At 50.2% G+C, this 16772-nt stretch overlaps 1 pseudogene; it reads right to left on the reverse strand.

The window, feature by feature from the left end:
* Positions 1 to 439: 439 nt before the first annotated feature.
* Positions 440 to 16009, reverse strand: LOC123065980 (reticuline oxidase-like; annotated as a pseudogene).
* Positions 16010 to 16772: the final 763 nt, after the last annotated feature.

Raw genomic sequence — 16772 nt, forward strand, 5'->3', positions numbered from 1 at the left:
GCGCAGTGTCATGGAGGTCTCGCAAACATACCACATTGACGAGGTCAACTATGGAAGCAAAACTTACCGCAGCCACCGCTGCTGAGGCAGGAAAATCCTACACCTACGTAATTAACTTGCGTAAATTGTGCTACGTAGAGACGTGTCTTCCTCTCACTAACCTCTCCCCCCTGATTTTCAGGATGGCCCCCCTTTCCGCTAATCAAAACTGGCCAACTAATCTCATACGTAATGTTTCGTAACTATTTTGCGTAGCTGTAGCAAAGCTCGGTGAGGCACAATGGTTGAGTAAGCTTTTGATGGACTTACCTATAGTTGAAAAAATTATACAGGTTATTCTTGTGACAAAGCAGTAACTCAATCTGGTCTTATTTTATTCGTCACTAAGTACACATATCTGCTGACGGCCAGATTTGTCATTTGGCAAGCATCATGTATGCTACTCGGCTCTAATATTGAAGGGAGGGATGCTCTGTGCGTTGTTGAACACGCTGCCAGGATCGGCCACCGTCTTAGCACGGACCAGCCGGTCGAAGTTCCCTCCGAAGTACGCCTCCCTCCACGACGACCTCGCACGAGCCACCGCCTGCGCGGACGAGCCACCGGCAGCCCACGTCCAGTTGTTCACGCCCAGGTCGAGGTCGAGGTAGTTCACGTACGCAGCGCGGGGATCCTTGGAGACGAAGGGGGCCATGTACTTGTAGAACGACCTGAACCATCCGATGTACTCCTCCGCGCGGGCTACCTGCGGCCGGTCCCAGTTCACGTTGTACTGGATGCTGTAGAGGTTCCCGGCGCGGTGCGGGAACGGTGCTTCGGCGCTCCCGACCCGCGCCATGGCGCCGCCGTAGGGGTCCAGCTGGATGGACCCGGTCGGCCCGGTCGAAAGGTACCGGACGATCTCGACCATGTCGTTCCTCAAGATCGGTGCTTGCACATAGTCGGACTTGCTCTTGGAGTACTGCTTTGGCTGGCGACGCCAGTTCGCCAGGTCCTCCACCGTGCTCAGACCGGCGAACTTGGCCGTCGACTCGACCCAGCTCATTTCTGAGAGGTCTCGCTCGGTCAAGCCCAGCTCTGGAAAGCTTTGGCTGAGAACCGACAAGGCATGCTCTTTTGACGGTAGCACTTGACCGGTGAAGGAGATGGAGACGTTGCCGTCCGTCGACCCGGTAGGAGCATACACGGAGAGATGTCCGGTAGATTGGGCCCAACATACTGCCACCTGTGAAGTAAGTCGGCGATGAGTTCGACCGGATCGGTCCGGCCGACGGTGAACGCGGTGACGTTGCGAGGAACTGGAACGAGCCAGAGCTTCCAAGCGTACACCACACCCCAGCTCCCGCCTCCGCCGCCTCTGATAGCCCAGAACACGTCGTCGCCCATAGAACTCCGGTCAAGGACCCTGTCGTCCGGAGTGATGAGCGTCGCGTCACTACCGGAACAGGGCTCTACGCCGACAGCCATATATATGCCGACGGCTGCCGTCGGCCTAGTCCAAGATATGCTGACAGCTAGCTCCTGGCCATCGGCGTACAATGGCCGTCGGGCTATCCGTGTCTACGCCGACAGCAGCCGTCGGCATATATAGGCCGTCGGCTTATCCCATACTACGCCTACAGCTGCCGTCGGCATATATAAGCCGTCGGCATAGATGCGGGCCCGCTGACAACTGTCATCACGGCCGGCTAACGACGTCAAATCTATGCCGACGGTCGTGACGGTGGCCGTCGGCATAGATACGGGTGACACGTCAACGATCTAGAGCGCACCGACCAGGAGCTATGCCGACGGCAGCCGTCGGCATAGCTGACACGTCATCGATCCGCAGCGCTGTCCATCTGCCCTCGCCGCACCTATGCCGACGGCTTTGCCGTCGGCATAGTTTTTTTCTTTTTTTTTTCTTTTTTCCCATATAGTATTATTATTATTATTAAGCATACAATATGTGTTAATAAGCATACCTATAGATTGTGTTAATAAGCATATAGTATGTGTTAATAAGCATACATATAATTTTTTTTCTTTTTTTTCACTGTTTTCTTTATTATTTTTATTTAATTAACTTACATACAGTATGTGTTAATAAGCATACATACATTATTTTTCGGTTCTGTACAGAGCGTTGTGACCCCCCTCACGAACGGTGCCGCCGCCAGCCGGCAACTGGAATGGGGAACAGCCGCATCGGGTCTATACGAAGGGGACTTTGCTCCAAGTGTTTATATATATCGGATGACCTACCACAACCGGATGGTGTTATGGCATGTCCGAAGAGGTGGCACGCATCTCCGGGGTGTGGCCCCGTCACGGACGGCGCCGCCGCCGGCACCTGGAGGGGGGGAACGGACGCGTCTGGTCTACATGGAGTGGATTTAGCTGTGGGTTTGGCCCGGATGTTGCTCCCCGGTGTCCCTCTGGGCCGACCCGACACAACCGGGTGGAGAGATCCACTGGTCAAAGCCCGTCCGTGCAAAGTCAAAGGCTAGATCCCGTGGTCAACCGCTCCAGGGTTAGGCGGGACGGGGGCCCTGGGGGGTAGCAATGCCACCGGAGCGTCGTACCGGGCCCTCACTCATACATGCGGGGCGGTGTTGTGGCATGTCCGAAGAGGCGGCACGCGTCTCCGGGGTGTGGCCACCGTCACGGACGGCACCGCCGCCGGCACCTGGAGGGGGGAAACGGACGCGTCGGGTCTACACGGAGTGGATTTAGCTGTGGGTTTGGCCCGGATGTTGCTCCCCGGTGTCTCTCTGGGCCGAACCGACACAACCAGGTGGAGAGGTCCACTGGTCAAAGCCCGTCCGTGGGAAGTCAAAGAGCTAGATCTCATGGTCAAACGCTACAGGGTTAGGCGGGACGGGGGCCCTGGGGGTAGCAATGCCACCGGAGCGTCGTACTGGGCCCTCATACATGCGGGGTGGTGTTGTGGCATGTCCGAAGAGGCGACACGCGTCTCCGGGGCGTGGCCCCCCTCACGGACGGCCCCGCCGCCGGCACCGGGAGGGGAGAAGCGGACGCGTCGGGTCTACACGGAGTGGATGTAGCTGTGGGTTTGGCCCGGATGTTGCTCCCGGGTGTCCCTATGGGCCGAACTAACACAACCGGCTGGAGAGGTCCACTGGTCAAAGCCCGTCCGTGGGAAGTCAAAGGGCTAGATCTCGTGGTCAACCGCTCCAGGGTTAGGCGGGACAGGGGCCCTGGGGGGTAGCAATGCCACCGGAGCATCGTACCGGGCCCTCATACATGCGGGATGGTGTTGTGGCATGTCCGAAGAGGCGGCACGCATCTCCGGGGTGTGGCCCCCCTCACAGACGGCGGCGCCGCCGGCACCTGGAGGGGGGAAACTAACGTGTCGGGTCTTCATGGAGTGGATTTAGCTGTGGGTTTGGGCCGGATGTTGCTCCCCGGTGTCCCTCTGGGCGGACCAGACACAACCGGGTGGAGAGGTCCACTGGTGAAAGCCCGTCCGTGTGAAGTTAAAGGGCTAGATCCCGTAGTCAACCGCTCCAGGGTTAGGCGGGACGGGGGCCTTGGGGGGTAGCAATGCCACCGGAGTGTCGTTCTGGGCCCTCATACATGCGGGGTGGTGTTGTGGCATGTCTAAAGAGGCGGCACGCGACTCTGGTGCGTGGCCCCCCTCACGGACGGCGCCGCCGCCGGCACCTGGAGGGGGGAAACTAACGCGTCGGGTCTACACAGAGTGGATTTAGCTGTGGGTTTGGCCCGGATGTTGCTCCTCGGTGTCCCTGTGGGTCGACCTGACACAACCGGGTGGAGAGGTCCACTGGTCAAAGCCCGTTCGTGCAAAGTCAAAGGGCTAGATCCCGTGGTGAAACGCTACAGGGTTAACCGGGACGGGGGCCCTGGGGGGTAGCAATGCCACCGGAGCATCGTACCGGGCCCTCATACATGCGGGGTGGTGTTGTGGCATGTCCGAAGAGGCGACACGCGTCTCCGGGGTGTGGCCCCCGTCACGGACGGCGCTGCCGTCGGCAGCTGGAGGGGGGAAATGGATGCGCCGGGTCTACACGGAGTGGATGTAGCTATGGGTTTGGCCCAGATGTTTCTCTCGGGTGTCCCTATGGGCCGAACTAACACAACCGGCTGGAGAGGTCGACTGATCAAAGCCCATCCGTGGGAAGTCAAAGGGCTAGATCTCGTGGTCAACCGCTCCAGGGTTAGGCGGGACGGGGGCCCTGGGGGTAGCAATGCCACCGGAGCGTCGTACCGGGCCCTCATACATGCGGGGTGGTGTTGTGGCATGTCCGAAGAGGCGACACGCATCTCTGGGGTGTGCCCCTCCTCATGGACGGCGCCGCCGCCGGCACCTGCAGGCGGGAGACGGACGCGTCGGGTCTACACGGAGGGGATCTTGCTGTGGGTTTGGCCCGGATGTTGCTCCAAAGTGTTCCTATGGGCCGACCTAACACAACCGGGTGGGGAGGTCCACTGGTCAAAGCCCGTCCGTGCAAAGTCAAAGGGCTAGATCCCGTGGTCAAACGCTACAGGGTTAGGCAGGACGGGGGCCCTGGGGGGTAGCAATGCCACTGGAGCGTCGTACCGGGCCCTCATACATGCGGGATGGTGTTGTGGCATGTCCGAAGAGGTGGCACGCATCTGCGGGGTGTGGCCCCCCTCACGGACGGCGCCGCCGCCGGCACCTGGAGGAGGGAAACTGACGCGTCGGGTCTTCACGGAGTGGATTTAGCTGTGGGTTTGGCCCGGATGTTGCTCCCCGGTGTCCCTCTGGGCGGACCTGACACAACCGGGTGGAGAGGTCCATTGGTCAAAGCCCGTCCGTGTGAAGTCAAAGGGCTAGATCTCGTGGTCAACCGCTCTAAGGTTAGTCGGGACGAGGGCCTTGGGGGGTAGCAATGCCACCGGAGCGTCGTACCGGGCCCTCATACGTGCGGGGTGGTGTTTTGGCATGTCCTAAGCGGCAGCACACGTCTCCGGTGCGTGCCCCCCCTCACGGACGACGCCGCCGCCGGCACCTGGAGGGGGAAACTGACGCGTCGGGTCTACACGGAGTGGATTTAGCTGTGGGTTTGGCCCGGATGTTGCTCCCTAGTGTCCCTCTGGGCGGACTTGACACAACCGGGTGGAGAGATCCACTGGTCAAAGCCCGTCCATGTGAAGTCAAAGGGCTAGATCTCGTGGTCAACCGCTCCGAAAAGGCGGCACGCGTCTCCGGTGCGTGGCCCCCCTCACGACGGCGCCGCCGCCGGCACCGGGAGGGGGGGACAGACGCTTCGGGTCTACACGGAGTGGATTTAGCTGTGGATTTGGCCCGGATGTTGCTCCGAGGTGTCCCTCTTGGCTGACCTGACACAACCTGTGCCCCCCCTCACGGTCGGTGATGACACGGTAGTAGACGGATCAGGCACTCGTATAGTTACCCGATCAGGCACTCGGTAACGGTACCCCTCAGTCAGTTGCTCTTCTATGTATCACCTTTTGCGAGACCATAGAAAATATTTATATCATAAAAAAATGTTGCTGACCATAGAAGAAATTCAGTTTAGAAAAAAATATAAAAAAAGATCATGTAATTATAAATAATGTTTCAAACCATTAAATAAAATGTATGGTACATTTTAATAATGTTAATGCATGTCAAAAATATGTATACCATGTATTATTTTTAATATAATTGTATACCTTGTATCATTCAAAAAAAATTCAAAAACGTGTATTTGAAAATATTTAATATGTACGTACAAATATTTTATATGTATACGAAACTTTTCAATGCGTATGAAAATAATATACACTAAAAATATATTTGAAGATAGTTAATAATAATTTTTGAAAAATGTTAAACATGTATAAAAGTTGTTGCAAAAATATATATATATATGCCGACGGCTAAGCCGTCGGCATAGGTGCTACATGGCGCCTTCACCTATGCCGACCGCTAAGCCGTCGGCATAGAGCGCCTTATCTTATCCACTCGCGCGGCCACCCTTCTCCACTCATTCTCTCCCCCGCAGCTCCTCCACACGACGCCTCGACCCCGGCCGCGGACCGCCGCCCGTCGCCGCTCCACCCGCGCCGCTCCTTGCCGCCCGCTCCACCCGCGCCGCTCCCCGCCGCCGCGCCCATCCCCTTCCCTCGCCCCTCCCCGCCTCCACCCCGACCCTCTCCGCCCCCTCCTCGCGGCGCCGCCGTCCACCCGACCCCGCCCCGGCCTCCCAACCCTACCCCGACCCCACAACGCCTCCGTCCACCTGTCCCGCGCCGACCCCGTCTCACGCCGCCGCCGGCAGCAGGGCTCCCAGCCCCTGGCTCAGCCTCCCGGAGCCCGCAGGCCGCCCCGACGAGCACGCGTGGGCGCGGCTTCGGCCGGCCCTGCTCATCCATCATCGTTCCCTCCGGCCCAGTGAGCACCTCCCTCCACCGCCGGACGCCGCCGTGCCCCCTCCCAGCCCAAGTGAGCACCCCCCTCCCACAAACCGTTGTTGCCGTTGCTTGTGTTCATGGTGGCTGGATAAATAGATAGATGCTAGATAGATGGATGGATGCTAGATGAATAGATAGATGGATGCTAGATGAATAGATAGATGGATGGATACATAATAGATAGTTTTGTGTAGTTTTATTAGGTATTTAGATACATACTAGATAGCTTTTACTAAATTTGTGAATATAGATGAATTAGATGTTGGGCAAGTTTGTGATAGATGGATGGATATTGGTCCAGATAGTGTTTTGGTAATGTTGATTCATATATAAGAAGCAAATCAAGTCACATGGTTTCTAAAATACTTAATAAAGATTTTTTTTGCAATTTGACATGTTGTTTCATGTCAATTCATAATGTTGTGCCAAATGGTTAATGTGATGTGATGACCTAATTTTTTTTTCACTCGGTGTAATTAACAGGATTTGTGGTGTTCCATCTTCGTGGAGTGATCGTCGATGTTGGAGGTGTTGGTCCATGATCGTCCCTCTCCTTTGATCGACTACATCGGAGGGTGAGCAACAATTCCATGACCTCGTCCACTTTTTTTCCATATCACTAGATTGAATTTTCACATCAAGTCGCGTAACCTAGGTCTCCCGTCCGAAAGGGTTGCATCGATAAATATGCATTCAATTGCATATTTATCACCGCAGCTTTTTCGGATTGTCCAGCGCTTTCCACGGACAGCCCGAGGATGTGTAGATTGGGTACGTTGTTCATGCTCTACCCCGTTCCGAGACAGATTTCGGTGGCGCCTCCCTGTTGTTCTCCGAATGCACATTCTCTCGGCATTTTGCCGAGACGTGTATTTGGAGAACAGCAGGGAGGTGCTGCCGAAATTTTGTCTCGGAATGGGGTAGAGCATGGACCGTACTCAATCTACACATTCTCGGGTGGGATTAGGACCCATCTTTACCTATTAGAGATGTAGGTGGATTACTCATCAACCTTGTAAAAAATAAAATATTGATGTGGGTAATTTAAATGAATCCTTAATTTTGTTGTGTGGCTTCCAATAAAGCAGAGATGGCAGATAATCAGTGGATGTATAGTGGGTTTTTCCGTCGGAATCAAGTAACAACAGAGTGGGTCGAGAAAACTGATGTGTTTTTGAAAGAGATATTCCGTAGATCAATGAGGATGGTGCCAGAATGCCCGTGTGCCAGATGTAAGAGATGTATCCGCAGAGATAAGAGTGAGATGACTAAGCACCTTCGCACGCATGGATTTATGCCCAACTTTAATATGCCGATAAACTTTGCCCAGCGGGATCGTGGTAGAGAGGATGTGATACGACAACGCGTCGCTGGTTATGAGGACGATGGGGTTAGAGACATGCTAGATGATGCTGTCAAAATTTTTAAGGGATATGGTGAGACGCACAACTGGACTCACATTACCCCCTTCACGCAGCTTCCCTATTTTAAGGACCTCAAACTTCCATACAACATAGACGTGATGCACACCGAAAAGAATGTCGCAGAGTCCCTTTTTCGCACGATCCTCAACATTCCTGATAAGACAAAGGATAATGTTAATGCTAGAGTTGATCAACAGAATATTTGTGATAGACCACGTCTACACATGCAGCCTCCCACAGGCAGTCGAAAATCTTGGTTCAAGCCAGATACTGACTTAGTACTTAAAAAGGATCATAAGATGGAGGCATTCAAGTGGCTGAAACACGTCGTGAAGTTCACTGATGGTTATGCGTCGAATATAAGTAAGGGGGTCAATCTTTCAACGGGCAGAGTGATCGGGCTCAAGAGTCATGACTATCATGTATGGATTGAGCGGATTATGCCGGTGATGGTTCGGGGCTATGTTCCCGAGCGTGTCTGGCGTGTGCTTGCGGAGTTAAGCCATTTCTTCCGCACGCTTTGTGCTAAAGAAGTATGTCCTGAGAAGATAAAAGAAATGCATAAGAAGGCGCCGGAGTTGATATGCAAGCTAGAGAAGATCTTCCCGCCAGGCTTCTTTACTCCGATGACACATCTCATTTTGCACCTCCCGAACGAGGTATTGTTGGGGGGCCCTGTGCAGAATCATTGGCAGTACGGCCCTGAGAGACAGAACAAGCATCTGAGACAGAAATGTGGAAACAAAGCTAAGATTGAAGCTTCCATAGCTGAGGCAGTTATCCTAGAGGAGGTGGCAGACCTCAGGACAGCCTACTATCCGGACCATGTTCCCACATTGCACAATAAGGTGTCTCGATACAATACAGAAGAACCCAAGTATAAACCCAAGTTGCCTCTATTCATCGGGCAAGGTGGTAGGGCTGGATGCTCGAAACCTTATGTCATGCCACGAGATGAGTGGGAGGATGTCATATTCTATATCTTGCACAACATCAAGGAAGTTGAGGATGAGTGGATGAGATAATACCTTTGCACCATTCTTTTAGTCAATTCGTTATGTTCACTTTGCCTAGTTCTTATACCGCTTTTCTTATTGTAGTCGATTCGTTGAAGAAGAATGGACGGAAATGCTGCCTCCTACTGAAGCGGAGGCACTTGCGCTTCTCCGAAAGGGTGCTGATGGAAGGAAAAATTTCGTTGCGTGGTTCATGGAGAAAGTAATTTTTCACACTTTCAATTAAACTCATGCACCCTATAATTTCAATTAAACTCATGCACCCTATAATTTCAATTAAACTTGTAGGGAAATGATCCGACCGAATCAATGGATGAAGAATTGAGATGGGTTTCCATGGGTTTTGACCTTGTCGTCATGACATGCGAAAAGTATGATGTGAATGGGTATCGCTTCCATACAGAGGAGCACCAGAACAGTCGGCCTGATCCCAAAACCATAAATACCGGAGTCTTCACTAAAGGAGATAATAAAGTAGATTACTACAGAAGGGTAGGAAAAATATACGAGCTTACATTCAAACTTGGCCGCGAACACCTAAGTCTCACTGTGTTCAAATGCCGATGGTTCGACCCCAAAAAGGGTCTGAGACATACGCCTTCTGTTGGTTTAGTTGAAGTTAAACCATCAACCGTCTATGCCAGAGCTGATCTCTTTATCGCCGCTACCCAGGCCATACAAGTATATTATCTGCCTTACCCATGCCAGAAAGAGTACCTAAAGGGTTGGGAAGTTGTGTTCAAGGTGTCGCCGCATGGTAAGCTACCGGACCCGAACGATGATGATTACTACAACATAAACCCCATGACATACGAGGGAGTGTTCTATCAAGAGGAACATGATGACGTGGTCCGAAACAATGAGGATGATGACTTGGGTTATGTTGACCTGGACCCAAACGACGATGACGCACGGATTGATGGTGAGGCAGTTGTGAATCAAAGAGACATAATTATGCTTGAAAAGTTAAATGAAGACATTGACGATGAGGAAGAGCCTCCACCTCCGTTAGACAACGAAGAAGATATGCGTGATAGTGATGATGAGACCGCTCCACAAAGAGATTACAATAGTGATGATTCATATGGGTTCTAGAAAATGTAAGTTCTTTTAATGATAATTACAGTAGTATGCTTAATGTGCTCTTCTGGTATTAATTGTTTATTCTCTTCTCAATGCAGGTTTGCTAATCATGGGCAAGTCCAGCGGCGCCAGTTTCCTCAGTAAATTTAAAGGACTTACTCGGAGTGGACGAGCCCACAAGGTTCCCTCCCGACTACGCGAGGATGACACCTCACAGGGAGGTGGAGGGGTCGGGGAAGGAAACCCTAAAGGAGGAGGCGGTGGGGGGAGAGCCCCTAGAGGAGGAGGAGGTGGGGGGAGAGGCAGCCGGGGGAAAAAACTCCGGGCTGTGTCCGAAATAGGAGGGTCTTCTTCGATGCCCTCCCATACAAAGGCACCTTCTGAGTCTGAGGAGGAGGAGTATGTTCCTGATGGCGAGGAGGAGGCCGAGGAGGAGGGTGAGGAGGAGGAGGCCGAGGAGGAGGGTGAGGAGGAGGAGGCCGAGGAGGAGGGTGAGGAGGAGGGCGAGGAGGGTGGAGGGGAGGTTGATCCCGCGTTGTGGGGTGACTTGCCACCGGGTGCTCCGCAGGGGTGGCTGCGTGGTAATGCCGGACTACCTACACCACCTTCTATCGAGGAGCACAAGTGGCTCATTGAACCTGTGGGGACAGAGTAAGTGCCTCTCAATCATATTTTCAACACATGACAACATTTTCTTATTGTACACATGGCAATCATTTGATTCTTTTGCAGAAACTGGATCCTTCGCGGAAAGGGCCGTAAACCGAACGGCCTTATCACTGTCCTGTTGAAGCAGTTTTGGCCTGGCCTATTCTGCCCGCGGCCAGACAGGGACCCGCAGCTGCGGGTTTTGGCCACGAGCTGGGCCCACTACGAGGCTTGCAGCAACGCGGAGTACGGGACGGCCGCTAAGGCCGTGATCACCAAATTTTGGGTAAGTTCTCTTCTGAATCACTTGTCTTCAGTTTCGTTCATAGTTTATCATTGAATCACTCAACTCATGCCTTGTTTGCTTCTGGTTTATGCAGCAACTCTATAGAGTTCTTGACGAGCACAAGGCCAGAGCCGACGTGGTCTTACTTGCGGCTGCGAAGAAGAAAGCTCGTCAGTTGCAGTACGAGGTGCGCTGGGTTGCCGTCTCGCAGTACTACCACATCTACCTGCACCAAAAGATGACCAAAACTCAAGCGCAGAAGCAAAACTTACCTTGAACAGGGAGCAGTTCATGATGGTAACTATTACTGACTTTTCATTGTTTCAAGCACTCAACTCTATGTTTCGTGCTCACATGTCATGCTTCCAAAATTTGCATAGGTTGTTCCTCGTTGGTGTTATGGAAGGCATGACGGATGGGCGAGTTTGGTGGATAGGTGGCTCGGGCCGATGCAGAGTTTGCTGCCAAGAGCATCAAGGGCCAGGCTAACCGTGGAGCTGACGGGACACACGGCCAAGGAAATAGGAACCACTGGAGCTTCAAGGCCATGAAGGTATATCTATGTGCATGATGCATTTTTGTTCTTCTTTACCGTCATGTTCTTATGTATGGCTAACTTCTATTTGACGTTGTAGGAGGACAAGTTGAAGAGGCCGCTCTCAGACATGGAGTCATGGAAGCTGGCCCGCGAGCGGAGTCATCGCAAGGAGGGCGAGAGCCAGTACTATGGCAAGACCGAGGAGCACCTGGGGTCTTACATTCATCACTATCAGGAGTTGCATCCGGATGTTCCTGTTACTGAGGTCGCCCAGTCTCAGATCGACGACACGGCGGTGGTGGCCATCCAGGGGAAGAAGAATGGCCGGTATCCGTGTTTCGACGGCTTGATCACTCCTTCGATCTCGTACACACAGCTTCGGGCTACCAACCCGAGCCAGTTAGAGAGTACAGGGCGTTCGCAGACTCCCTTAGCCCGCCAGCATGTTGTAAGTACTTCCTCTTTATCTTTTTCTATCTAGCATTCTTAGTTTATTTTCAGCATTGCTCACTTAGAAACAATCTAAATTATGTAGGCATATAAGGAGTTTGTTGAGCATAGGAATCTCGAGGTGCGGGAGTACTTGAAACGAGTGAAGGTAAACGATGATTACAACCGTGAGATGATGACGGTTAGTTTTGCCCTCTTAAAACCAAGCTAAATTTTTGCACTTTCATTCCTTCTGATCTTCTAGTTTGCTTGTTTAACTAACATTCAGGCTATGTTGGCGTCTTGGAGTAACCGCACGGATCCACCACAAATGGGACCCCCACCACCACCTGCGGGAGAACCCCCACACGTGCCCACGTTCGATGAATGGGTGGCACTAGGCAGTGATGGTCCGGTTAGTACATTTGCCTAACTACTAACAAACTAGTTCTCGTTCATTCAACACTATCATAGCATATTTACCGTTAGAATCTTTTCTGAAACATGTAGGGGACCGGTGGCTCGACTCCTGCTCCGTCGACCCCAGTCACTCCGATCTGGCAGAGTGGTGGTGGTCGCGATGGCGGTTTTGGCGGAGGTGGTGGTTTTGGCGGAGGTGGTGGTGGTTTTGGCGGAGGTGGTGGTGCTTTTGGCGGAGGTGGTCTTGCTTGATGATTCCGTGCATGTGGCCGTCGTGCCATGCCTTTCATATTCCTACTTCTATGATGTTTCATGTCTTGCACTACTTTTATGTTCATGAACTTGAGTCCACGATGATCTTTAGATTATGTGATGAACTTGAGTATGTTTAGATGATGAACTGTCATATTTCTGCATAATTTCATATTGTTCTGTTTTGAAATGATGTCAAATGAATTGGAAAAGAGAAAACAGGGAAAAAAAACTATGCCTACCGCAAAGCCGTCGGCATATATAAGCCCAGGAGTCACCAGGGCTCGCCACGTGGCATATCTATGCCGACGGCTTTGCCATAGGCATAGATGGAAATCTATGCCGACGGCAAAGCCGTAGGCATATCTCTGCTGCCACAAGTAACCAGGAGACGACACGTGGCAGGGCTATGCCGTCGGCATAGATTCATCTATGCCGACGGCTTTGCCGTAGGCATAGCCCTGCCACCAGGAGTACCACGGGTTGCCACGTGGCAGAGATATGCCGACGGCTTTGCCGTCGGCATACATGTGCCACATGGCATTGCATGATTCGTCCGCGCTTTTGACGGCGCCGTCCGCGGCCGTCAGACGGAAACCATTGCCGATGGCTATACTATGCCGACAGCTGACGCCAGGCCGTCGGCATAGGCCCCTATGCCGACGGCTATACTATGCCGACGGTCTGACAAGACTACGCTGACGACATCTACGCCGACGGATCTATGCCGACGACAGCCGTAGGCATAGATCTATGACGACGGCTTAGGGGCCTATGCCGACGGCCCGTGGCCGTAGGCATAGACCGCGAGTCCGGTAGTGCGTCCAGCACGTTGTCTGCGGCGAGCGCAAACTTCCGGGACAGAAGCCCGAACCCGCCGCCGGAGACGTGCCCCCCTAGGCGAGTGGTCGACTTCGACCCGGCCGTGAAAGCCAAGGAGTGGCTCGATTGCCCCACGGCGTAGTACAATTCGCCCACCGTCGCTCCTGACTCGGCCCAGGCCGTGGCCGAGCCCGCCTCGACCCGGACGCGATTCAGGTTCGCGAGGTCGACCACCACGAACTGTACGCGGTTCTCCGTGGTGTAGGACGGAAAATCCTATATGCCGCTCGTTGCGTCAAACTGCCGGCGCTTCGCACAGGCGAGCGACCGAGCAGCGATGCAACGGGCCGGCCCGTTTAACTGTTCCAGCGCTCCCGGTTTTGGGAACCTTCTAGAGGTTCCCAGCTGTTTTTTTTCCTGTTTTGGGAACCTTTTAGAAGTTTTCTGAACCGTTTTTTCTTTTCCTTTCTTTTTCTATTTCTGTTTCTTTTTCTTTTCTTTTCTTTTTCTTTTTTCAAGTTTATGTTTTCTCTTTCAAAAAAATGTTCGCGCTTTTAAATAAATGTTCAAAATTTGAAAAATGTTTGTATTTTCAAATTTGTTCATAAATTCAAAAACTGTATGTATTTATCAAAAAATGTTCAGAATTTTCAAAAAAAAATTGTGTTAACAAAATTGTTCAGAATGTTTTTGTTCAAATTTTTGACAACTTTTAAAGAAATGTTCGGGATTTCAAAAAATGTTTCCGTTTCAAAAATTGTTCGCAATTTTCAAAAAATGTTCATGAATTTCTGAACTTATTCGTTTTATATTTTATTTTTCTTTTTTTTTCGTTTTCATGTTTATTTTTCCTTTTGAACTTGTTAAAAAATTTCAAATATTTGTTCGGAATTTCGAAAAAAATATTCTTTTTAAAATTTGTTCACAAATTCAAAAAATATTCGTGTTTCAAAAAATGTTTAGAATTTCAAAAAATGTTTGTGGTTTCAAAATTTTGTTCACAATTACAAAAAATGTTCTTGTTTTCAAAATTTGTTCATATATTTAAAACAAATCGGGGAGCTTCAAATAATGTTTGTCACTTTTAAAATTTGTTCGGAATTTCAAAATGTTCCCATTTTCAAAAAAAAATTATTCAAAAAATGATCCTGTTTAAAAACACTTGTCCTTAAAAAAATGTTCGCGTTTTTGTAACAAATTTTCAAAAGGTACAAAATTAAAAAATGTTCAAAATATGTGAAATTTGTTTGCCTATCCAAGAAATGCCAGGATATTTTCAAGTAAAATGCTGCATTTTTTGTAAAAATGTTTGTGTTTTACAAAATTTGTTCAAAGATTTCAAAAAATGTTTGGATTTCAAATATTTGTTCACGTATTCAAAAATGTTTGTGCTTCCAAATTTGTTCGGGATTTTCGAAATTGTTCTCTATTTCAAAATTTGTTCTCGAATTTAGAAAAATGTTCGTGCTTTAGAAAATTGTTCACAAATTCTGAAAATGTTCAAAATCCAAAATTTGTACGTGATATCATAAAATTGTTTGCTGTTGTGAAAACAAAATCGTACGTTGAAAATTTGGAAAATTGTAAAGGGTATTTTTCATACAGTATCAAGTCTTAATTTGTTCTCACATTTATAAAAATGTTCAGGCTTTCAGAAATTGATTCTAATTCTCAAATTGTGTTCACAAATTCCAAAAGTGTTCAAAAAAAATCATAATTTGTTTGTGTCTCCAAACAATGTATGGATTTTTAAGTTCAAAAAATTGTTCGTGTTTTGTAACAAATGGTCAAAGTTTTCAAAAAATGTCCGGTTTTCAAAAGTCTTTCACGTATTGAAAAAATGTTCACAATTTCAAATTTTGTCGGTAATTTCAAAATTGTTCTCAATTTCAAAAAAATTTCTTAATTTTTTAAATTGTTGGTGCTCTCAAAAATTGTTCATGTTTCCAGATTTTGTTCAAAATTTAAAAATGTTCATGTTTTTGGAAAAAGTCTGTGAAATTCAAGATGATTTCACAATTTCAGAAAATTTCAAAATTTGTTCGTGATATTTTTTCAACAAGAGTTAACTTTGATGCGTCGGTAGTTCTTCTAGTTTCGCGATGCAAGTTAGGCGCAGGAGTAGTCTCGTCCTAGTGGCTTTGATCGAGGACTCTGCAGCGCGCCATCGCAGGATCGATCCCAACGTAACGCAAACCTTTTTTTTGCGATTTTTACCTTCGCACCGCAATGGGCCGGCCCAAGTAGATTGCCCCCTGTGCGATTGGGCGACTACTTGCTGCAAAGAGCCGCATATAGGAGGTCCCGTGTAGGACAGCCCCTCGTAGCTGTGCCCGCCGCTGCGCACGCGGATCGCCAGCGAGCTGGTGCGCGCGCACAGGATGGCTTGCCGCAGGCCATCCCTCGACTCCGGGAGGACAACGGCGGCAGGCCCGGGGACGTTCGGGAGCGTGAACCGGAGGTTGAAAATGGAGGAGTTGAGTAGCCCAGCGTAGCTCGGGGACGTGGGCAGGGAGAAGTTGGTGACGCCGTTGGAGACGAGGCAGGAGGAGAAGTTGCTCGCCGTGGCCGCCGCCGCACCGGAGCATGGGCTCTGATGAAGTGACAAGAGGAGGCAAAGCAGCTGGAGGAGAGCTGCAACGGAATGCATTGTCGTTCGGTGAGATCGAGAGATGCTCGTTGATGTGCGAATATATGCGGGCGGTTTGTGTCTGGATTGAAAATGGTTGTAGTCTTGTAGATGGTTTCCATGGAAGTTTGGCAATTATTCCACCTTGTGCCGTACGTACGTGAAACTGCTTCCTTGGTCAATTGAGACGATCGACGAGAGAGACGTATCGTGCCTCCTGATAAAAGAGGCCTTTGAAAGTTAGCAGCTGGGTACTTTCTGCCTTTATGCAGAAGTAACAAATCTCGAGTAGGCGACGACAAATGGTTTAGGAATCGAGATTGCCTAATCTTAGAGAGTTTGACATGTGATTATTTTTTCTTTAGATTGACATGAGATTTAGTATACTTGGTTCGGTTGGGCTTATAAGTCGAGCCTTAATTTTTAGTCTTTGATGATTTACACTTTTCCCAAGTTCCAGTCATTTGTTTTTCATTTGGCTTCAGGTTGAATTTTATGACCGTCTGATCTAACAAATCTCAATGTGTGTCGGGCTCCTTTATTCGTTGAGATTCATTCGGGTGCGGGTCACCCACCTTGTCTGTACTTTCGACCCGGATCGTTGCATAGCGGAGCATGCGACGAGAGGTGGCGGAAGGCGCCTGGTCGGCGAGAGGCCATACAGGGTACAACGACCTTTCCCCCTCCTTCCCTCTCCTTAAGCACCCTCCTACAAGCTGCCACTATTTTTGTGTATTCTTCTTCCTCAATTCTTCGTGGCATGCATCACCTACATTCAAATTCACTCGTTTTCTTATTTTGAAGAGTTAGGGCATCTCCA

This window comes from Triticum aestivum, chromosome 3B (assembly GCF_018294505.1).
Source record: "Triticum aestivum cultivar Chinese Spring chromosome 3B, IWGSC CS RefSeq v2.1, whole genome shotgun sequence".
Lineage (NCBI taxonomy): Eukaryota > Viridiplantae > Streptophyta > Magnoliopsida > Poales > Poaceae > Triticum > Triticum aestivum.